Below are 22,239 nucleotides of genomic sequence, written 5' to 3'. Positions count from 1 at the left end.
CACAATTAATGGCAGACAAAAAAAAGAGAGAAATGATGAGATTACAGTGAGAAAATATGATATACATGTGGAATCCAAGAAGTAGAGGAGAGTGAAATAGGGCAGAAACAATATTTGAGAAAATAATGGTCAAGAATCTTCTAAAGTTGATAAAGAACAATAAGCCTATATTCAATGATTCCTAAGGATAAATAAAAAGAAATTCATACCTAGGCTCATCATTGTAAAACTGATGTAAATAACAATAATAAGGTAAATTTTAAAAGCAGCCAGAAGAGAAAAGACAGATTACTTTCAAGGAAAACAATTTGACATAGTACTTTTCAAAAGAAACAATGAAAGCCAGAAAACAATGGGATGATATTTCCAAAGAACCCAAAGAAGATAACCTATAGTTTATACACAGGGAAAATATCCTCCAAGAATGAAGATGAAATAATGACATTTGTTTTTTTAAGCAAAAACTGATATAATTGATCTCTAGCAGACCTACAATAAAGAAAATACTTCTTTTGGCAGAAGGAAAATCATTCCTAATGGAAGATCAACTATTCAAGAAAGAAAGAAGAGCAATGAGAAAGGTAAATATGCGGGCATACCTAAATGGAAGTTGACTAAATATAATAATTGTCGTATCTTGTGTAATTTAAATATTATTGGAAGACAATTCTTTATAGGCCTCCCTGCATGATTTGTGAGCAAAGGCACTGAAAGTTTTGTTTCAGACTATTTTTAATGAATGTTTGTACAGCAAGGAGCTTTGGGATATAGTGTCTCCCTCCAAAGCACAGTAAGTTTGTCTGCTCAGGATTTCTCAGTTATGATGCAAATGCACTATGTGCCTAGTATCTACCTGGACCACTCCATGTCACCCCAATGGGCTTTGGGGGGGGGTGAGGAGAATTGACACAAACACAAAGCTCACACTTCTTCCTGTGCCTTAAGTAATAATGTCCTTTATCTTTGACTCAGGAATGTTGTAGCTTCTGCCTGCATCCCTGAAATTACGGCAGGCTAACTTGCTAGCTTGCAAGTAGAGTAAAATCTCATATCTTTCATAGTTCTTGACAAATATGCATGTAGAATTAAAATAAACAACACTACCATGTAAGCATATATATTACATTAAAGTGGGGTTTATTAAAGAAATGTAAATTGACTTAACTTTTGAAAATTAACCAATGTAATTCATCACACTTGCAGAATAAAAGAGAAAAATGATTTGATCATCTTAAAAGATGCAGAAATATCTTTTAATAATTTCAATACTCATACATGATTTAAATTCAACTTCTAGAAAATTAGAAATAGATAGACACTAGGTGTGCTATCTATCCAATCCCAGCACTTTGGGAGGCTGAGGCAGGTGGGTTGCTTGAGCTCAAGAGTTCGAGATCAGCCTGGGTAACATGGTGAAACCCCATCTCTACCAAAAATACAAAAAATTAGCTGAGCATGGCGGCATGCACCTATGGTCCCAGCTACTTAGGAGGCTGAGGTAGGAGAATCACTTGAGCTTAGGAGGTGGAGGTTACAGTGAGCTGAGATCGCACCACTGTACTCCAACCTGGGTGACAGAGATGATGCCATCTCAAAAAAAAGAAAGAAAAAGAGATGGATAAGAACTCTCCTAATCTGCAAAAGGCATCTAAAATGACCCAGAGCAAGCATCAGTTGTATTTACACATCAGCAGCATTTATAAAATACAAGTTTGAAAATATAAAATTCACAACATCATAAAAATTTAAAATGCCTAGAGCCAATCAAGATGTGCAAGGTCTTTTTATTTATTTATTTATTTTTGAGATGGAATCTTGCTCTGTTGTCCAGGCTGGAGTGCCGTGACGTGATCTCGGCTTACTGCAGCCTCTGCCTCCTGGGTTCAAGTGATTCTCCTGTCTCAGCTTCCCGAGTAGCTGGGACTACAGGCACACACCACCATACCTGGCTAACATTTGTATTTTTAGTGGAGACAGTGTTTCACCATGTTGGTCAGGCTGGTCTTGAATTCCTGACCTCAAGTGATTCATCCACCTCAGCCTCCCAAAGTGCTGGGATTACAGGCCTGGACCACTGCACCTGGCCATGTGCAAGATCCTTATGCATAAATATATAAAATATTATTGAGAGAAGTTTTTATAGGCCTAAATCAACAGAGAGATATGTCATGTTCATGAACTGGAAGACTCAACACTATAAAAATATCATTTTCTCCAAGCTGATTTCTAGACTTCATAAAATCCTAATCGAAATCCCAAAACAGCTTGCACGCATGTGTGTGTGTGCATGTATAACTAAACAAGTTATATGTCGTCGAAGGTCACTATCCACTATCTACTCTCTCTCTGGCTTATATAGGGACTACGATAGGAAAGCCACAGCGTATCTGTGTAATGGCAAAAAAATTGCTTGTTCATATAATTTCATGTGTAATTGATAAGTATGAGATGGACTTAATGTATTGCATAATATTTTGGAGGTTTAAAACGTTGCTATTTCTAAACCTAGTTTACCAGGATTGTTAAAACTCTTATTGTTGGGGATTTTGTGTAAAATTTAAAAATAGTTTATTTTGTGTTATAGTCAAGAAAAACACAATTTTCTCCCTTGACAAAAAAAAAAAACCCCGAAGTCATTGTAGTTACATATTGCTATGTCTATAAAACTTTTATATTAATCACATGCTAGCCAGCTGATAGAAAACTAGCCGGTATTTCTGTACAGGAATGCCAAGAATAAAATTTCATAAGGCCTTTACTTCTCAATGAAAAATAATAGTCAATTTAGAATATATATTGGGGAATTTACATATTAGGACTTTTTAATTCAAATAGAATTTTAGTTTTTTCCTTTGAGGTAGAAAATTATCATCATTATTAACACTATTAAGTGTACCTTGGCAGTTGTCTTATCGATTAGATTCCAGATCTAAATATCTTATGTCCAATCTCCTCAACTACAACCCCAAAAGCTGCCTTAAACAGTTAAATAAAAATTTTTCACAGACCAAATTCTGTATGACTTGTAGTGGGATGTAAAGAGGTATGTTATATCAATGGTGTGCTGGAGCTTCTGTAAACCGATTAATGAGAACCAGTCATGAGTGTGTCTTTCCAACTCCACATTTAGTGACATCATATTGATAGTTTGAAATCAGGCATGATAGACAGGAGTAGCTATACCACAGAAATGGGTGAACACAATAAATCAGGGTTTGTTGTTGTTGTTGTTGTTTTACCCTGGAGAGCTGTCTGTTAAACATTACCAGCACACCATTATGTTAGGTGAAGAAAAAAAGAAAAGGAAACATGGAAGTGGTTTTAGTTATAGAAAGGCCATGGAATTTGAAAATGGAGTTCAGAATGACTTGTCAGATTCAGAATTGGAAAATATTAGTCAAAGTTTCATTTATTTATATATGTATTTATTTAGAGACAGTCTCGCTCTGTCCCCCAGGCTGGAGTGCAGTGGCGCCATCTCAGCTCACTGAAACCTCTGCCTCCCGGGCTTAAGTGATTCTCCTGCCTCAGTCTCCTGAATAGCTGGGACCATAGGTGTGTGTCAACATGCCCAGCTAATTTTTGTATTTTTTGTAGAGATGGGGTTTCGCCATGTTGGTCAGGTTGGTCTGGAACTCCTGACCTCAAGTGATCTGCCCACCTCGGCCTCCTAAAATGCTGGGATTACAGGAGTGAGCCACCATGCCTGGCCGTGTGATCCTATTTTTGATCAAACATTTGAAACCTTTATTTTTACAGACTTCCCCAAATCAAATTCTCAATTTAAGTCTTTTTAACCTTGAACTAACTTTGAGATGTTCCACAGGGTTCTAGAACTTCTCAAATGATGTATTAAAGAAGTATTAAACTGAAGTAGGCTTATTTGATGTGTTAAATTATATAAGAAATATTGTCAAATAAGAAATGTTTAACCTTCTTTGAGTTATATTTGTATGGACATATTATTAATATGTGCTCCAAAATTGTATGAGATTTCAAAAATTATGATGTTATCAGTAATAATTTTGGTTATTATGTTCCAGTGTTGTACACCACAGAAAAAAAAATTTCCTTGCCAAGTGGGTCACTATGGACGCTCATCAGATTTTGAACCATGGCCATTTTATGTCTTGTTGCCTGCAGTTAATTGCTTTATTCTGATGCTTTTCTGAAAGCCTTTTGCAATCTTAAAGCATTGTATCTTTAAGGAGGTTCATGAAGAGAATGGAACGAATTCTGACAAGTACAGGTTTCTGATAACTGAGATATTATTAAACTGGGTAGGAATTTCTAAAACTCAAGTGAAAAAACTGATGGGGTTGGGTGTGGTGGCTCATACCTGTAATCCCAGCACTTTGGGAGGCTAAGGTGGGCCGATCACTTGAGGTCAGGAGTTCATGACCAGCTTGGATGGACAATATGGCAAAACCCCGTCTCTACTGAAAAAATGCAAAAATTAGGCTAGTGTGGTAGCGCTGTAATCCCAGCTACTTGGGGAGTTGAGGCACAAGAATTGCTTGAACTCAGGAGGCAGAGGTTGCAGTAAGCCGAGATAGCACCACTGCACTCCAACCAGGGCAACAGAGAGAGACTCTGTCTCAAAACAACAAAAACAACAATAACAACAAAACTGATGGGTTTGTGAAGCTGCTAACTAAGATTAAACACAGCAAAAATTAATTACATTAGACTGAATGAACTGATGAAGAAAACGTATGAGGTTTTATGGCTTTTAAAAATTTGAGCCAATGCTGGTTCTTTTCATGTTTTGTTTTCCAAATTTAAGGAATTTCTTTTTCTTTTCAGCTGTGTGCAGCCTACAGCAATTTGATAAAGTATTCTTTTGTACATAAAAATGGAAATATTTGCTTTTCTTCCCTACTTGATCTCTCCAAAATTCAGAAACTATTAGTGAGTATTCTTATTTTTATGTTAAATATGAGTATTTACATAAGTTCAATAAGAATTTAACTGTATCCTTTAACAAGATACAGTTGAAATATTGAATATATTACTGAGGCTTTGACTGGAATGTCATATTTGAAAATGAGCATAGAATGCCTGGCTTCAGGAGTTCCCAACCCTTCAGAGAGTGAATAAACAGTTATCACTTCTTGGCAGGCCAGAGAACTTCAAGATATTACATACTGTAGGCAAAGTCTGATATCTGCCTTGGTTTGACTTCCTAGCATAAAGAGGTTTTTAAAAGTCCAATCTGAGTTTCCTTGTGAAAATTTACAGTAAAGCAAATTTAAAAGGAGTGAGCTTATGTGGCTATTCTTGCTGCACTTATGTAAATATCAGGCCAAGTTTGAGGCTAAACTTATTTTACAATCATATTGGTCTTACCATGATTATCTTTAATAAAAATGGGGGTAACTGTAGAGAGAAAAATTATGTTTCAGAAGAAAAGTACAGTACATCTGTTATTTGCTTGTAGCCCTGTTTATTGCCTTTGAATTTTTATGATCTATCTGTAAACTGGATTCCAAATTCTTTCTAGTTTTCTCTAATATCTGGGTACAACTCTTCAACAAAGAATGAGAACTGCTCTGTTCCTGAAACCCTATAGCCAAAGTTTGACAATTCAATATACATTCCAAGGGACAAGTCTCATGCCTGATGTTTGAGCCACACAGATAGTTTGTGAGAATGTCTGATGCCACAACTGAAGATATTCAAACTGCAAATTAGGATAAGTCTCTGACTTCATCCTGTGGATAGCTTTTCACAAAACCAGAGGAACAAGACTCCATATCATAGTAAGACTCTTACCCTTCTTATTTTTCTTTAACAATTTTTTTCTTTTATATTTTGTAAAGATGGGGCCTCACCACATTGCCCAGGCTGGTCTGAAATGCCTGAGCTCAGACAACTCTTACCCTTCTTAATTTTTGGTTATTTATGCTTATCTCTTTCACTTAACAGGATAATGCTGTAGTTAGAATTTCAGTCAGTAGTTTTTGTGAGTAACTTCACAAAGCATTGGATCTGTCACGTCAAATCCATTTTTTTAAAATAAGTGGGGTTTTGCTATGTTGCCCAGGCTGGAGTGCAGTGGCTATTCACAAGCATAATCATGGCACATTACAACCTTGAACTGGGCGCAAGCAATCCTTCCACCTCAGCTTCCTGAGTAGCTGGGAATTTAGGAATGTACCACCATGCCTGGCTCAAACCTAAACCTTTACAGGACTTAAGAGATCTTTGAATGTACCTAACGGGTAACATTAGCAACATTCCTAACACGATGTTTGTTCACATTGTACTAGCGGTCTCTTTTATAGAGTTAGTATTCTCTGCTTTAATTTGACATTTTCCTATGTTGCTAGATGATAGAATTGCTGCCTACTATTTACTGAACAAGGAGGAATCTGTGCAGTTGACACTTCTTGTTGCACATAGATAAATACATAGGGTATTGTGGAGACAGTTGCAAAAACTTAATGATCAGCCTACTTGGTTAAAATGGGTAGATCCTCATCTGATTCATTCTTTGATCTGTTCAATTTTAGGTGGTTCAATTCATCAAGACCCTGGCTTAGGAGCATACTCCAAACTCTTGGTAATATCTTCCTAATAGTCATACAAATAGCCTGCCTGGTGCATTATTTTTTCTTGAAAAGTTTTAACTTTTTGCACACAGCTATCTGTCAAATATCAAATGGTTTTCCTTCAGTGCAAAGAAATGCATTTTCATGAGAACACTGTAACCTACCAATGACATATTGAGACTGGAAACCCAGAATGATGGTAACTAAGAGTAGTGTTAATACCTTTCGTTTTGATTTAAAAATTTTTTTTTTTTTTTTTTTTTTTGAGACGGAATCTCGCTCTCATTGCCCAGGCTGGAGTGCAGTGGCATGATCTCAGCTCACTGCAGCCTCAGCCTCCCAGTTTCAAGTGTTCCTCCTGCCTCAGCCTCCCAAGTAGCTGAGATTACAGGCACCCGACACCGTGCCTGGCTACTTTCTTGTATTTTTAGTAGAGATGGAGTTTCACCATGTTGGCCAGGCTGGTCTCGAACTCCTGACATCAGGTGATCTGCCTGTCTTGGCCTCCCAAAGTGCTGGGATTACAGGCATGAGCCACCGCACCTGGCCAATGCCTTTATTTTTGATCTTACTCTCACCTGGGTGAGAACCTCACCAAAAGAGGGAAGTTGTTAAACAAGCATTATAGGAGGCCATTAACTCCTGCACTAGGCCCCAGCAGATTAGACTAAAAACCACAAATGGAGTCACCCACACTCACCAAACTAAAACTGAGTTATTATCTGGTCTTCCAAGAAATCAAGAGGGACAAATAGCTTAATTTTTCTAACAGGCCTGTTGCAATCTTCACTTGGCATGATAATGAAGTTCCTCTTGTTTTAATCCTTACATTAAGGAGTGATCTGAAGTAAACTGGTGTTAACCAACCAGTTAACTCTTTATTATTCTGTCTCCCTGTCCCTGTCTTACAAGGAAAGTAACTTTGAAATGATCAGTCTCTTTTTGTTCGTTATGTCAGCCTTCTTCAGCTCATTTTCTGTCTATAAAGCCAACCTCCACGGTCCAACTCATTGGAACACTTATTCTATTTTATGGGATGGAGTGTTGCCTGATTCTAGAATCACAACTAAGCCATTTGGAATCTTTAAACTTAATTTTTTATAATTTTATCTTCTGACACTACCTATTACTCTGTTCCTAGGCACACAGATCTCATGAAAGTTGTCTGTATGTGATTATCGATTTTTTTATTGCTGTGTCTGGCATATAGATATTATTTCTACCTAGTAGTTTTAGTGGCATTTGTTTCCCATGCAGTTTCTTCAGGAAGTTTATTTCCAGTATGTCCTTCATTTCTCTTCTTCATTGATCTTCCTTTAGCCTTTGTTTGCTCTATGAGAGGAATGTAGACTCTGGAACTAACAAAGGAAATACAAATGTACAAATAGTATTTCCAATACAAGAGTCCATGTGACCTTTAAGAAGAGTCCAAGCTCAATTGGCTGAAAAGTTTTCTGTGAGAAAAGCATTTTCCCAAGGTCAAGAGAGTTCAAAGAACACAGCAAACTTTGTGGAGCATGCCAATTAATTCTGTAGAAGTTGTTTTTGTGCGTGTGCAAAGACATAGGGGCTTGGCTGGTCATTCTGGTCTCCAGATGGTCACAGGATGCAGCCAGTAATGACCATGGAACATCCTGAAACTGATTATTAGTTTAATCAAGCAACATAGTCTCATTTGTTTGCTTGTACGAGAAAGTTTGACAAAAATTTTGACTATGTTCTCTCTCATCCCTACTACTACTCCACGCTAAGTGACTATCATTTTCTGGCTGGATTATTGTAATGACTTCCTAACTAGCTAGTCACCTCTTTAACAATCTTGCTTCTCTGAAATCTATTCACACTGCAGCTGGAGAGGTCATTTTAAAGTCTACATTGGATTTTGTCACTCCCAGCTTTAGAAATGTCCTTGGCTTCCCATGGTAGGTAGAATAGCATGGAAAAAGCTATACCATGGCCTGCAAGGTCCTGAATGACTGGGACCCCACCTCCCTTCTCCATTCTTCCACCATCCCTCCAGTTTCTAACAATCTTAGCTGGTTTCATGCCACTGTCCCTTTGGCCTAGTGCTCCACCCAGCCACAGAGCTTCTTGTGGTCCCTCAAAAGCCCAAACTCCTTCTTATCGTAGGGCTTTTCCATGTGCTCTTCTTTCTCCCTAAAACATGCTCCTCCTTCATAATTCAGTGCTACACATACTGTTTGGAGTATCTCTTTAAGGGTGGTAGCAGGCGGCTAGCAGTGGTCACTTTTACCTGGCCAGGCTGGGAGTGCTCCATGAAGGAGGTGATTCTCAAGCTTGAAGTTGAGGAAGCATTCATAGGCAGACAAGTGGGACAAAAGTGTAATCTCAGCAGAGGGAACAGACTAGATTAAAATATGGAAGGCAAGAAACCATTGGGATAAAAGTAGTGATGACATTTGTTAAAATAAGGACAACAGACTGAGGAGGAAGTTTTGAGAGAAAGATGAACTCTGCTTAGAATCTGTTGAGTTTAATTTATCTGGGACTTCAAGATGGAGAGAAGAATAGGCAATTGGGTATGTGGGGAAGGATATGGACTAGTTATCTAAAAGGTAGAGAAGGACATGTAGATCTAAAAGTTACCAGCACAATTTCCCAAGGAAAAATTTTAGAGTAACAAAAAAAGAAACAACAACATTTAAAAAGCAGGCACCAGTAATGAAGACAAGAAATAGTCAGAAAAGTTGATGTCTCTGAAAGCGAGGAGGGGGAGAGTTTCAAGTTCTCCATAGCAAAAACATAGATAATTTAATGTAAGAACTAAAAGGACCGTAAGGGATTTGGCAATAGGAAAGTCGTGGATGAGCTTTGCCAGGGAAATGTGGGAAACTGAGATATAAGGAAAATAGGTGGAGATTGGGGAGAAACTGGAATATCAAGAAATGTAGCTGGAGATTGAAGACCATTCTTCTGCGGAGTTTGGCTGTGAAAGAGGAGAGAGGGGGCAGAGGAACAGAGTGGTTCTTGTGAACCCCCATGAAGTGGGTACAGAACTATGAAGTGGGTACAGAGTTGAGTTAGAGTGTTTTATTTGTATTTTTTAGATTGGATGAGGCTAATGGTTTTATAGACAGAAGGAAGGTAAGATTGAAATATAATATTTGAGAAAACAATTTATGAAACAAAATTTTGCAAGAGAGGGTAGGGACTCTGCTTTTGAAACCAAGAAGAATTTAGTAGAGGAACAAACTCTGAGATGGGTAGAGAAGAGCAAAGAGTCATGGCCTGGTTATACAGCTGTTGACTGCAATTTTCTTCTGTGAGGTAGGAGCTGTGGCCACTGCTAAGAGGCTAGACAATGTGGTAAGTGGCTACCTCATCTCAGCAACTTAGCTGAGATACCTGTTGGTACAAAATCATAGCGGTTTTACATGTCAAGGGTTCATGGCTATGAGGACTGGACCTACATATAAAGTAAAATATTCGAGGCTGTGACATTTCTGCATGTGTGCACACGGTCTGATCTGGTCTCTCCTGGCCCAGCAATAGGGATGCAAGGTCAGAGGAGAAGATTTGAAGGTCAAGGATGTGAAAGTAGCTGCAATAGCAGGTCAGATCCTCTCTGAATGTAAATGTCAGACCCTCACAGTGACTGACTCTCAGGCCTGGATACCACATTTTTCTTTTCAGTAGAGTGATTTAGGAATCAGTCACAGTTCTAGGGACTGTCTGATAATGCTTGCCTGTACCTCATATTTGAGCTAATAAACATTGTCAAATAACTGTTTGAGTGGAGTGAGAACTTTTAGGGTAGGGTAATGCATATAATTGTCTATTATCATTATAAAAGGCCATGCTGCACCTGTACTTCTCACTGGGGAATAACAACTAAAACATGTGTTTTAAAAATATGTATCCAATGCATTTAGCATATGTTTATCAGGTATATTTGATTTAAATCAAGAGTTTAGGTGGAGGTAATTCTTCACTTCTTGTATCTGTAAACATTAAATTATCTCTTTCTCCTTGCAGCGGTACTAACACTGTCTTCAGTGTTTTGTAATCTCGGTTTTTGTTATTTTGGCTTTTTTTCTCTTACCTCTAACTTTTTTGTCTTTGCTTATGTTTTTTCTGCTGAGTTGACAGCGTCCCAGGCACAAAGTAAGCACCAGATAAATACCTGCTGATTGACTGACCCAAATCCCAAAGCAGGACGCTTTAGTCACAGGGTCGAATCAGGAAAATGATGTTGCCAATTTAAACCTGTCTTCCTGGTGGCTTCAAGCCACCCATTCATGGCTAAGTATTGTGTGTGTGAGCAACTGCCTTGCAGCACTGCTCAAAGTGGCCATGCTATTGCTATTAGGACCATAGAGGGTAGAATTTACTAAAGTACAGAAACGTTTAGCTTGGGTTTTCTTTCTCTCTAGTTGCTAATCTTAATTAGACTGTCATCCTAAAAGATCACAGGTACATACCATTTTCATTTTTTAAAAAATACAGCTTCATTATCAGTAGCAAAAATTCTTAGGATGAGGCCCTGGGTTAAAGCTATAAACACATAAAGAAATTGTTCAAGGCAGCTATATTTGAACATCTATTTTTATAGCCCATTAAAAAGAATTTTGTAGGTGTTTCCATTGTAAGTCGTAAGGCGAGGTCTTTCTCTTTTTCAGAAAGCCATGCCATCTATTACTCTGCAGTGTTGTATTTTAAGCAGTGTCCAATTTAAAATGTTATTGATTTTCCTGGAAAGTTTTTATTGCTCTGATTAATTTGTACTTTTAAAACCTTTGCCTGCTGTTTCATGTGCAAAGGTTTTTTGAATTATGGATGAATAATGTCTGAAAGATCATAATTTCCCACAGGAATGTGTCTATAATAGAGTGGCACACAAAAGAGAGAAGGTTCTTGTCCTCAGGGAGTTTATCTTCCAGTCGGGAAAGATATAAAAAATAAGTAAAATGATAAATAAATAATTTTAAGTTGGGATAGCATTTGTAGAGTAGTCCCCCCTTATCCATAGGGGATAAGTTCCAAGACCCCAGTGGATGCCTGAAACTGCACAGTAATGGATCCTATATACACTGATATGGAATGGCTGTATCCCCAACCAAACGTCTTCCTGAATTGTAGCTCCCATAATCCCCATGGGTTGTGGGAGGGACCTGGTGGAGATAATTGAATCATGGAAGTTCAACACCATCCTGTTCTAGTGATAGTGAGTTAGTTCTCACGAGATCTGATGGTTTTATCTTTTATTTATTTGTTTATTTATCTATTTTTAGATGGAGTCTCACTCTGTTGCCCAGGCTGGAGGGCAGTGGCACGATCTCAGCTCACTGCAACCTCTGCCTCTTGGGTTCAAGTGAGTCTCCTGCCTCAGCCTCCTGAGTAGCTGGGATTACAGGCACCTGTCACCATGCTCTTCTAATTCTTGCATTTTTAGTAGAGATGTGGTTTCACCATGTTGGCCAGGCTGGTCTCGAACTCCTGACCTCAGGTAATCTGCCTGCTGCCTCAGCCTCCCAAAGTGTTGGGATTACAGGCATGAGTCATCGTGTGCAGCCATGAGATCTGATGGTTTTATAAGGGTGATGCCCCCTTTGCTGGGCACTCATTTTTCTCCTTCTTGTTGCCATGTGAGAAAGGAAACGTTTGCTTCCCTTTCTGCCATGATTGTAAGTTTCTGGAGGCCTCCCCAGTCCTGTGGAACTGTGAGTCAATCAATTTTCCTTATAAATTACCCAGTCTTGTGTATGTCTTTATAGCAGCATGAGAACAAACTAATACAGCAAATTTGTACTGCAGAGTAGGGTGCTGCTACAAAGACACCCGAAAATGTGGAAGCAACTTTGGAACTGGGTAGCAGGCAGAGGTTGGAATAGTTTGGAGGGCTCAGAAGAAGATTGGAAGATGTAGGAAAGCTTGGAAATTCCTAGAGACTTGTTGAATGTCTTTGACTAAAATGCTGATAGTGATATGGACAATGAAGTCCAGGATAAGGTGGTCTCAGATGCAGATGGGGAACTTGTTGGGAACTGGAGTAAAGTTACTCTTGCTATGCAAAGAGACTGAGGTATTTTGCCCCTGCCCTAGAGATCTGTGGAACTGTGAACTTGAGAGAGATGATTTAGGATATCTGGCAGAAGAAATTTCTAAGTGGTAAAGCATTCAAGAGGAAGCAGAGCATAAAAGTTTGGAAAATTTGCAGCCTGACAATGCAACAGAAAAGAAAAACTTATTTTCTAGGGAGAAATTCAAGCCCAGGGCAGAAATTTGCATAAGTAATTAGGAGCTGAATGTTAATGGCCAACACACTGGGAAAGTGACTCCAGGGCATGTCAGAGAACTTCACCGCAGCCCCTCCTATCATAGGCCCGCAGGCTTAGGAGGAAAAAGGGCTCTGTGGGCCTGGCCCAGTGCCCCCCTGCTGTGTACAGACTAGGGACTTGGTGCCCTGTGCCCTAGCCACTCCAGTCGTGGCTAAAAGAGGCCGAGGAACAGCTCACGTCATGGCTTCAGAGAGTGCAAACCCCAAGCCTTGGCAGCTTCCACATGATGTTGAGTGTGCAGGTGCACAGAAGTCAAGAACTGAGATTTGGGAACCTCCACTTAGATTTCAGAGGATGTATGGAAACACCTGGATGTCCAGGCAGAAGTTTGCTGCAGGGACAGGGCCCTCATAGAGAACCTCTGCTAGGGCAGTGTGAAAGTGGAATTGTGGGGATGGAGTCCTCACACAGATTCCCCACTGGGGCACTGCCTAGTGGAGCTGTGAGAAGAGGGCCACTGTCCTCCAGATCCCAGAATGGTAGATCCGCCAACAGGACAGCTTGCAGAGTGCACCTGGAAAAGCTGCAGGCACTCAACACCAGCCCATGAAAGCAGCTGGGAGGAGGGCTGTACCCTCCAGGGCCACAGGGGCAGAGCTGCGCAAGGTCATGGGAGTCTACTTCTTGCATCAGTGTGACCTGGATGTGAGACATGGAGTCAAAGGAGATCATTTTGGAACTTTAAGGTTTAATGATTGCCCTATTGGATTTTGGACTTGGATGGGGCCTGTAGCCCCTTTGTTTTGGCCAATTTCTCCCATTTGGAATGGGTGTATTTACCCAATGCCTGTACCCTCATTGTATCTAGGAAGTAACTAGCTTACTTTTGAATGTACAGGCTCATAGGTGGAAGGGACTTATCTCAGATGAGACTTGGGACTTGGACTTTTGGGCTAATGCTGGAATGAGTTAAGACTTTGAGGGACTGTTGGAAGGGCATGATTGTGTTTTGAATTGTGAAGGCATGAGATTTCAGAGGGGCAAGGGGCAGAATAATATGGTTTGGCTGTGTCCAAACTCAAATCTCATCTTGAATGTAGTTCCCATAATCCCTATGTGTTGTAGGAGGGACCAGGTGGAGATAGTTAAATCATGGGGGTGATTTCCCCCATCTTGTTCCCATGACAGTGTATTCATTCTCACAAGATCTGATGGTTTTATAAGGGGTTTCCCCCTTTGCTAGGCACTCATTCTTCTCCTTCCTGCTGCCATGTGAAGAAGGACATGTTTGCTTTCCCTTCTGACATGATTGTAAATTTCCTGAGCCCTCCCAAGCCCTGTGGAACTGTGAGTCAATTAAACCTCTTTTCTTTATAAAATGTATGTCCTTATAGCAGCATGAGAAAGGACTACTACATACACTATGTTTTTTTCCTATACAGTATCAAGCAGCTAGCATGTATAGTGTGAATATATCAGACAAAGGGATGATTCATGTCCAGATTCATGTCCAGGGCAGGACAGAGCAGGATGGTGCAAGATTTCATCATGCTACTCAGAATGGTGTGTAATTTAAAACTGATTAGTTGTCTATTTTTAGAATTTCCACTTAATATTTTTGGACCACTATTGACTGCAGATAACTGAAACTGGAAAGCAAAACAATGGATAAGGGGGGACTACTGTATTTGCTTTTTGTTCCCCATATGTTTCTGTCAGCCTTACCATTTGTAGACTTATTAAATGTATTCTCCATCAAGAAGTACCATACAGTATAACTTCTAATTGAGAAAGTTAAAAATAAGAAAATGGATTAATGTTGATGGGATTACTGACTTTACCATGTATCTCATGATACATGGTAGCAGTCTGCCTTATAAAACTATGAGATGGGATACCAAATATTCAACTATGATGCCAGCCGGAAGTTAACACGTTGTGCAGTTGGGGTGCTAGCATATGAAATATGGTATGTGGTCTGAAGCTGTGACAGTTTTATGGTACCAATGCTTCCGTGGCCTGAATGCATGAATTTAGCAATAAAGGGGCAGAACTGGAATGACACCTCTCATAAAATCACATAGTGGCTGAATCACAAAAGCTTGCATCACACTCCAGTCCCCCTGGGATCTGCTGGTTTAGGGGGTCTTAGAGGCCAAAGGAGGGTTGCTTCCACAGGGTACCAAGTAAACACTGGCTTAATTGCATTGGAAACTGAGTTTGCCACTTTTTCATTTCCAATTCTAAAACCACAGGATGAAAAGTCAAAAAGAAGATTATGATATGACAGAAATGATGATTCTAGCTATAATGGGGAAACAGTGTTGCTATTACACAATAGGATCAAGAAGGGTGTTGGTAGAAATCCAGCAATCCTCTGGGGTGCTTCTTAATACTGCCATGTCCAGCATCAAAAGTTAAAGGAAATCCACAGCAACCCAATATGGGAAGAATGATAAAGGGACAGCTTTCTCAGGATCAAGGTATAGGTAAATCCTTGGTTGAGGGGAAAAGAAACTTGAAATTGATAATAGAGGAGTTGAGTCATCAGTGCAAATACAGCACCAAGACAAATTATAGAAATAAGACTGTAACACCTACCCATATTTTCTTTCATGTATATATGTATAAATCTTAACTGTTTTTCCTACATTGTATCTCCGTTCTATTATTTCTTTATTAATAGTGGCTTTTACAAATTAGTCCATAGTTTACAGAATATTGAGACAATACCATGGCACAATTCCAGAAGAATTGGACATCTTCCAGAACGCCTGAATTTTGATCTGGATGAAACTTCAACTGGTCCCTTTTATATGAGGAAGAATAGTTACTTAGTTAAGTAGGAACATTTTTTTTTCCTGGAACTTTAAGCATGGGGAGAAGCTTGTAAGTTGGTGCTGAGCTGCCGGAAGTTTGGCTTATAGTGGACATTCGTGATTCATTTTGGCTGTATGGCAACCAAGTCCCATTCTATACTCTATTTGAGAATTCCTACTCTTGAATCTTGGTGTGGGGTAAAAAGAGTCTATCGCTAATGAGGCTAACAATGCCAGACATTTAACAGCTTCTTTTGAAGACAGTTTATTGTCATGAGACTTAGTTAGGTTCAGAACTGGACTTTAAGGGTTAGTGATGGAAGAAATCAAGAACAGGGGTCTTTTTTCTTGTGACTGTGGCAAAGACACCTATTAATATTACTTCCTTATAAACAATAAAGTTTCACTTAGTGTGAAACTTTCAGATTTTATCCTGAAATTGGGCTCTCCAGCCCTGCCGATGTGTTTACAAATTATTCACTATCCTTTTAATAAATTCCTTTCCTGCTTAACTCCAGCTAGAGTTGCTAGAAACCACGATATCAACTACCATAGCATTTGTTGAGGCATTTCCCAATATTTTACTACTGTTATGAATTCCTTTTTAAAAATTCTTTTTAAACAACCCCTTTACAAATATTTATTTTTAAAAGTCAACCATGGACCTCGTACTTGAAAATATTTTAATATTAAGTAAAATGCGTTCATTAACATTACCACTTCTAGGAGCCCCAGGTTGAGGATCACCAGCATAAGATAAACCTAGCACATATTGTGCAGCAACATCTCATTAATTCAAATGAAATGGGAAAGATTGTCTATATCAATGTGAAATACTCACTTTTAAAACAATGAGGTTTTATTATTTCCAATTACTTACAGCAAGTAACTGCATCTAACTACCATCAAAGCATTACTAGAAATGTTAGAAATCTACTAGAAATAACTAGAAATCTGCCAAGCTAGATATATAGAGTACATGTTAGTATAATCAAGTTTTATTTTGTTGGAAGGGACCTGTATTATTCAGGATTCTTTCTGTTTCAAATAATTTTTAAAAACTGAACTCAAACTGGCTTAAAAATGAAAGGGAATGTCTTGACACACAGAACTTAAAAATCCAGAGGTTAATCTGGCTTCAGACATTATTAGATGTATGGGCTAAAAAAAAGAGCCAGGACTCAGTCTCCCTCACTCCACTGCTTGGCTATAGTTTCCTCTGTATTGGTGTCATTCTCAGGCAAGCCCTCCCCCACTTGCTAGCAAGATAGTTGCCAGAAGTTCTGGGCCTACCTCTTACCCTTTCAGCAACCTGTAAAGGAAAAGATTTCTTTTTCCGAATAGTTTCCTTAAAAGTCTTAGGACTGCTTCACATTTTCCGAGCGTGGACCATGTGCCCTTTCTTGGCCAAGGAGATAAAAGTCACTGAATGTCTATATAAGGATCAGATGCCCATTTCTGGAAGCTGAGGATGATTTTAGCTCTACCATACCTTGTAGAAATGGGGGAGAGGTGGTTCAACAAAGAACAATGGGATGCTGTTACCAGGAGAAGGAATAAGATGCTGGCCAGGTGAAAAGACCAATTTCGCGAGAGAACCTTAAATTACCAGCGCCACCTGGTGCATCAAAACTCCTCTGAAGCCGGGCGCAGTGGTTCACACCTGTAATCTCAGTACTTTGGGTGGTTGAGGCAGGAGCATTGCTTGAGCCCAGGGGTTCGAGACCAGCCTGGGGAACATAGGGAGACCAACCCCTCCCCCTACCCCAACACACCTCTACAAAAGATTTAAAAATTAGCCAGGCATGGTGGTGCACGCCTGTCATCCCAGCTAACTGCAAGGCTGAGATTGGAGGATTGGTTGGGCCTGGGAGGCTGAGGCTGCAGTGAGCTGTGATTGTGCCACTGCACTCCATCCTGGGTGACAGAGTGAGACCCTGTCTCAAAAACAAACAAACAAACAAAATTCCTCTGTAACACTACTGATGGCTACTGAGCTTCTACTTGTATACTTCCCATACTGATATATTTTCTATTCTATTCAGCAACTTATTCTGTTGCCAGTAAGTGTTAAAGTTCTTCCTTATGTGGAATTAAAATTTGCTTCCTTGGATTTTAAAAACATCTATCTGTTTATGCTCTGCTCCGTGGAGTTCAGTACGTGCCCATTCCTACTTAAAAATGACACTCCTTACAGTGTTTGAGGTCAGATTTCATACAAATAATGCACCCCATTTCTCAAATGACTCTTTTTCTCCAGAACCTTTATTATCTTGGACACTTTTCCCCAAGACATTTTCTTGCTCATTGATGTTGCCATAAAATATACTTCTATAAAAGAACATACTTGGAAGATAAATAAAACAAGGAAATGAGAGTACACCATGAAATACAGAAATCATTTTGTTAACTGTGACCCATCTCTCTAAATGCAGCCTGATTTGGTTAGAAGAGCAATCCTTGGATTTGGAAGTAAATAAAATGCAATGTCCTGCTTTCTTTTTCTTTTTTCTTTTTTGTCTTGACTAGAGTGACTGTAGTCTGGTTTACCCAAGACAGTCTCAAATTATCCATTTTGGGCTAGTGTAATTATCATGGTGCCCCCCTTCTCTTTCAAAACCTTATTTTGGTCACGCTAGTCTTGAACCACTATCTGCATATATTGTCCATAGTTTGAGATAAATCATACCACAAGTTTTGGCTATGTGCCAGAGGTAGCAAAACCTACAACCTGTTCAGTTTTTGGATTTCATCCAGGTGAGATGTGCTGATTGAGTCAAGGAGTTTCCATGCTGGACAAGTATGTACTCTTGGTTGATCAGTGCTAGATTATAATGCTTCAAAACTTTGTCTAGGTAGTCTAATTATTCAGAGGACTGTGTGATATTTGTGACATTGCCAGATGGAGCACGTTCAAGGAGAAAGACAACTATGCAGCCACAAGAAACCCACACTATCACCTTGTGCCTGAAGAAATGGTGTTTTATCATCATGTTGTTAATCGATTGACAATACAATTACTTACAGTTCATTTATGCTGGAATAAATGTAATTACCGATATATTTAGGATTATGTCTATCAGTTTATTATTTGTTTCCTATTTGTTCAAGCAGTTCTATGTTTCTTTAAAAATGTGAAGAAGACATGTTGATCCACTGATTAATGTTTCAATGGCCTTATTTTCTTGAATAGCTATTGGAGTGTTCAAAATAGAAATAGACCACATTCCAAACATGATGTATCACTATAGTGGTTTCAGAGCAAGGGCAGATTGAGTGAGCTATGTGTAAGGGTACCCAGAAAATTTATCACCAAAAATGAAACAATTTTGAGAGTGACAGAGGGTGCTATTAATAATTATTCTGGAATGACAGGTGTAAACCAGGACAATTCCAGGCACACAAAGATGTATAGTGACCCTAAACAAACATGTATTTATTGTATAATTAATTGTTTCCTATTAGGGAGCTGTGCACAAGAATTCTGATCATGGAAGCTGGCGATAGGAAACTTGTTGTATTTGCTGTATTAAGTGTGTACCTTAAATAATAAGTTCTATGATTAGGATTTGGTCCAAGCAAATTAAATGTCTAGAATTTACACATCCAGAAATTATACATGTACTGTATCATTTGTAGGCATCAAGATTAGTAAGTATTACATGAATCAGGTCTTAAATAGTTTGGGAAAAGTACAAGTTGTTTTGAGATACCTCAATCCTTCTTCATTCGCATTACTAATCATGAAAACAACACAAATGTTTTTGTTTTCTTCTTGACTTGGGTCACATTCCATTGTGGGGTGATGTAAGAGTTTTAGCCAAGCATAGAATAGTAATGAGCAATTTGGGAGATTCAGTTCTAAAACCTTGCCTAGGGTCACACACAACTAGCACTTAGAATCTAAGAACATGGAACCATTTGACTTGTAAGGTTAATTGTATACCTGTTGACTTTGGGCATATTTTCTAAGGTTAAACTGGAAAAACAAAGAGTCGGTTATGGTCCACTTGTTCAAGAAAAAAAAAAAAATGCAAGCCCATGAGTCTTCTAGTATTTTTCCTATCCCATTGAAATATACAAGCGACCATAGGTTTCCTCTGCAAACAGCTGAGGCCTCTTGACTTCTGCTTCTAAGCCAGTAGTTTCCAGCTTGGATGCACATTAGAATCATCTAGGGGGACCCTAAGAAATCCTGATGTGGCCAGGCACAGTAGCACACTTCTGTAAATCCCAGCACTTTGAAAGGTCGAAGTGGGCAGATCACGAGATCAAGAGATCGAGACCATCCTGGCCAACATCATGAAACCCCTTCTTTACTAAAAATACAAAAATTAGCTGGGTGTGGTGGCGCATGCCTGTAGTCTCAGCTACTCGGGAGGCTGAGGCAGGATAATCTCTTGAACCCGGGAGGCGGAGGTTGCAGTGAGCTGATATTGTGCCACTGCACTCCAGCCTGGCGACTGAGCGACATTCCGTCTCAAAAAAAAAAAAAAAAAAAAAAAAAAGTCCTGATGCATGAGCCATACCTCAGATCAATTAAATTATCATCTCTGGTGGTAGAACCTAGGCATCTGCATTTTTTAAACACTCCAGATAATTCCAATGTGTAGGCAAGGTTGAGAACCATTGCTGTAGTTCCAGCTCCATCCCCAGCTCTGCAACCATTAAGAGCTAATTTGAGGAGTTCTAGTCCAGTGCTACAAGATGTCTGAAAGATTCAAAATCAAGTTACAAAGTTAGTCTGACTTACCAGTTCCAGTAACTAAATTTTTAAGAGTTACAGGCTAAAGTAAGAAAAAGAGGAATAACTGGATTTGGATTTAGCTAGGCTTTATTTTATTTTTTTTGGACATCTTTTTTTGAGACAGAGTCTCACTCTATTGCCTAGGCTGGAGTGCAGTGGCATGATCTCAGCTCACTGCAATCTCTGCCTCCCGGGTTCAAGCGGTTCTCCTGCCTCAGCCTCCTGAGTAGCTGGGATTACAGGTGTGTGCCACCACACTTGGCTAATTTTTGTATTTTTAGTAGATATGGGGTTTCACCATGTTGGCCAGGCTGGTCTTGAACTCCTGATCTCAAGTGATCCACTCACCTCTGTCTCCCAAAGTGTTGAAATTACAGGTGTGAGCCACCACACCCGACATAGGTAGGCTTTATTTTTAAACCAGAATCACGAATTTAAATGAGCTGTATGGCCTTCGACAAGTTTACATATTCTCACTGAGCCTCAGCTTTCTGATCTGTAAAATGGACCAATAACATCTGTTGCCAGACTGCTACTAGTGCTTTCCTTCTTAATGAAACCGAACCACTGCTTCCATTTAACCTGGTTTTGGAAACTCCCACTTCTAAAAACATCTGTATTTCTATCTTGATAACTTTATATTCTAGAACCTGGCCTCTGCCCTGTTGATGTGGATGCCTTCTCAATGGCTGTAATCTCCTTTGACACCAATCCAATGGTGGGATTTGGCTATTGGCTGACAGATTTTCCTAATCCTATCTCTCCATGTACATGTACCTTTGTGTGCTGCCACTTCTGGATTTCCCATATTTGGGCTTCTGCCATTTGACCAATGGCTTGGTCGAGAACTTCTTTTTTGGATATCACTGATAGCTGTTGCCCGTAAGCACACATACTGTGCACCAAGTTCCATCAGCCTGACTAGATTTCCTCCTATCACCTCCAATTGTGCTATCACTCAAGTTCTACCTCAGCCCTAAGTATTGTGTTTATTCATTCAATCAATGTTTACTGAGCATTTACCAAACCCAAGCACTTTGTCTCTGCACACAGAAAATGTATACAGTACAGTGGAGCAAGACAAACAACAAAAGGTATAATAAACACAGTGACAGGGACAATTCTAGCCCTTGACCTTCCCTACATCCTCTTCTCTCACCAAAGATTAACACTTTTATATTGGTTTAGGTCAGAAGATAGGATCATTGTTAAAGACAAATTATTATTTTTATTATTATTATTGTTACTTTGGAGATGGGGGTCTCACCTTGTTCCCCAGGCTGGCCTCAAACTCCTAGGCTCAAGCGATCCTCCCACTTCAGCCTCCTGAGTAGCTGGGATTATAGGAGCAACTGGCTTTTTTTTTTTTTTCTTGAGATGGAGTCTCACTCTGTCACCCAGGCTGGAGTGCAGTGGTGCAATCTCAGCTCACTGCAACCTCCGCCTCGTGGGTTCACGTGATTCTCCTGCCTCAGCCTCCCCAGTAGCTGGGATTACATGCACCCGCCAGCACGCCCAGCTAATTTTTGTATTTTTAGTAGAGACAGGGTTTCACCATGTTGGCCAGGCTGGTCTCGAACTCCTGACCTCAAGCGATCCACCCGCCTCGGCCTCCCAAAGTGCTGGGATTACAGGCATGAGCCACTGCGCCTGGCCTTGCTGTATTACTTTTAAAACGGTAAAACCCGCAATTCCTTTTGCATTAACCTAATGTGTTGGATACCTGTGTTTTGCTCTACATGATCACTGATTATTAATTTTTTTGATAATTTTTCAAAACTCATTTTTACAGCAAGCACACTGTCAAGTCTATGTTGGGATTATCTTTGTGTACCTAAAGTGAACTCCATGCTTTTCCTCAGGAACAATTTAATTTGCTG

At 39.5% G+C, this 22,239-nt stretch overlaps 1 long non-coding RNA gene across 4 annotated transcripts in view; it reads left to right on the top strand.

Annotated features, from left to right (window-relative positions):
- LOC109026834 (uncharacterized) overlaps window positions 1-22,239 on the top strand; it is a 131,178-nt gene that overhangs the window by 69,068 nt on the left and 39,871 nt on the right. For 2 of the 4 annotated variants that reach the window (XR_008679709.2, XR_008679706.2), the window contains 4 exons: window positions 520-581; window positions 4,807-4,911; window positions 5,504-5,762; window positions 6,516-6,565. This is a non-coding gene — a long non-coding RNA (uncharacterized lncRNA). Of the gene's footprint in view, window positions 1-519; window positions 582-4,806; window positions 4,912-5,503; window positions 5,763-6,515; window positions 19,938-22,239 lie in introns of those variants that run through there. The other 2 variants (XR_010133904.1, XR_010133905.1) reach the window with 2 other exon arrangements.

Source organism: Gorilla gorilla, chromosome 4 (assembly GCF_029281585.2).
Source record: "Gorilla gorilla gorilla isolate KB3781 chromosome 4, NHGRI_mGorGor1-v2.1_pri, whole genome shotgun sequence".
Lineage (NCBI taxonomy): Eukaryota > Metazoa > Chordata > Mammalia > Primates > Hominidae > Gorilla > Gorilla gorilla.
The sequence above is the reverse complement of the archived record's forward strand: the minus strand, read 5'-3'. Positions and strand labels throughout refer to the sequence as shown.